Here is a 2,500-nt window from a genome sequence, read left to right on the forward strand (position 1 = left end):
GGCGGCAAGCGGACGCGGCGCGGCTCGCCGGCCGCCACGCATCGCTGACGCGAGCCCGAATACCAAAACTTTCCACCTTCAACCGAGCGGCGATTGCCCGTCGCCGGGCATACGCACGCGAGCCGAGCCGTCGCGGAGCCGATCCCGCCGGCCGTTGTCGTTTCTGCGACCCTGAGACGGACGCGGTCCCGGGATGAACCCGAGGCCGCAATACGCGTTCAGATCGTCAATGCTCAATGTGTTCTGCAATTCACATTAAATCACGCAGCTTGCTGCGTCCTTCATCGACTCGCGAGCCGAGTGGTCCACCGCCAAGAGCCATCGTTTGTTTGTTTGCTTTTCGCTCTTCGATTCCTAACCTCGATTCGCCATCCGGCTGAAAAAATCGTCGTGACGCCGAGCGGGTCGCGGTCGCAACAAATAGTGCGACAAGCCCGCGCACCGCATGAAGCCTTCGGGCACTCGACGCCGACAAAACAAGTTCCTGATCGCGGGGCGGCGGACGCGCCGAGGCACGTCGCCGTCCCGGTGTTTGCTCTTTCGCTCTTCGATTTTTTTTCTCGCGCTAATGATCCTTCCGCAGGTTCACCTACGGAAACCTTGTTACGACTTTTACTTCCTCTAAGTAATCAAGTTAGATCGTCTTTTCGGGCCAAGACCCAACCGTCGCCAGTCGAGCCCGGGCCCAATCGGAGGACCTCACTAAACCATTCAATCGGTAGTAGCGACGGGCGGTGTGTACAAAGGGCAGGGACGTAATCAACGCGAGCTAATGACTCGCGCTTACTGGGAATTCCTCGTTCAAGCGAAATAATTTCAATTCTCTATCCCTAGCACGACCGGGGTTCATCGGGTTACCCAGACCTTTCGGCCAAGGCGAACACACGTTGATCCGGTCAGTGTAGCGCGCGTGCGGCCCCGAACATCTAAGGGCATCACAGACCTGTTATTGCTCAATCTCGTGTGGCTAAACGCCACTAGTCCCTCTAAGAAGTTAAACGCCGGCCGGGAAGGCCGCGTAACTATTTAGCAAGCCAGAGTCTCGTTCGTTATCGGAATTAACCAGACAAATCGCTCCACCAACTAAGAACGGCCATGCACCACCACCCACAGAATCATGAAAGAGCTCTCAATCTGTCAATCCTCGCTGTGTCCGGGCCGGGTGAGATTTCCCGTGTTGAGTCAAATTAAGCCGCAGGCTCCACTCCTGGTGGTGCCCTTCCGTCAATTCCTTTAAGTTTCAGCTTTGCAACCATACTTCCCCCGGAACCCAAAGACTTTGGTTTCCCGCAAGCTGCCGGAGAGGTCGTCAAAATAACGCCCCCCGATCGCTAGTTGGCATCGTTTATAGTCAGAACTAGGACGGTATCTGATCGTCTTCGAACCTCTGACTTTCGCTCTTGATTAAAGAAAACATTCTTGGCAAATGCTTTCGCAGTCGTTCGTCTTGCGCCGATCCAAGAATTTCACCTCTAACGGCACAGTACGAATGCCCCCGTCCGTCCCTCTTAATCATTACCTCGCGCTCCGAAAACCAACAAAAAAGAACCGAGGTCCTATTTCATTATTCCATGCAACACTATCCAGGCGAAGCGCCTGCTTTGAACACTCTAATTTTTTCAAGGTAAACGTCCCGGCCGCCGCCGACACTCAGTCAAGAGCACCGACGGAAAACCGGAGGTAAAGCCAGAACGAACAGTGCACGCCTTGCGACGGACCGAACGCCTGCGCCCAAAATCCAACTACGAGCTTTTTAACCGCAACAACTTAAATATACACTTTTGGAGCTGGAATTACCGCGGCTGCTGGCACCAGACTTGCCCTCCAATGGATACTCGTTAAAATTTTTACAGTGTACTCATTCCAATTACAGGGCCTCGTTAGAGTCCTGTATCGTTATTTTTCGTCACTACCTCCCCGCGTCGGGAATGGGTAATTTGCGCGCCTGCTGCCTTCCTTGGATGTGGTAGCCGTTTCTCAGGCTCCCTCTCCGGAATCGAACCCTGATTCCCCGTTACCCGTAAGAACCTCGGTAGGCAGATACCGTACCGACGAAAGTTGATAGGGCAGACACTTGAATGATCCGTCGCCGGTGCAAGACCGTGCGATCAGCAAAGTTATCCCGAGTCGCCAACAAGACGAGCCGAAGCCCGGCAGGTTTTTGATATGATAAAGGCGCGCCTCCCGCAAGGTCGGCGCTTTTTGCATGTATTAGCTCTAGAATTACCACAGTTATCCAAGTAAAATTTACGATCAAATGAATCACGACTGATTTAATGAGCCATTCGCAGTTTTACCGTACGCAAGTTCGTACTGAGACATGCATGGCTTAATCTTTGAGACAAGCATATGACTACTGGCAGGATCAACCAGGTAACTATCGGCCGACAAAATACGCGAACGGAGTCTTTCGCTTTCCCCGTCGCGGTATCGCACTGTATTACTCAATCACTATTTTTGCTTAGCTCCTCAAACCCGGCGTAAGCCGCGATCTGGACGC

General features: G+C 53.2%; 2 non-coding genes across 2 annotated transcripts; both read right to left on the minus strand.

Annotated features, from left to right (window-relative positions):
* Positions 1–166: 166 nt before the first annotated feature.
* On the minus strand, positions 167–320 carry LOC145748868 (5.8S ribosomal RNA). Its single transcript, XR_014283448.1, has one exon. It is a non-coding gene; the product is annotated as a 5.8S ribosomal RNA (ribosomal RNA).
* A 246-nt stretch (positions 321–566) lies between these two features.
* LOC145747223 (small subunit ribosomal RNA) lies at positions 567–2,376 on the minus strand. The gene has a single exon (XR_014281963.1). It is a non-coding gene; the product is annotated as a small subunit ribosomal RNA (ribosomal RNA).
* Positions 2,377–2,500: the final 124 nt, after the last annotated feature.

Source organism: Corella eumyota, chromosome 3, assembly GCF_963082875.1.
Source record: "Corella eumyota chromosome 3, kaCorEumy4.1, whole genome shotgun sequence".
Classification (NCBI taxonomy): Eukaryota; Metazoa; Chordata; class Ascidiacea; order Phlebobranchia; family Corellidae; genus Corella; species Corella eumyota.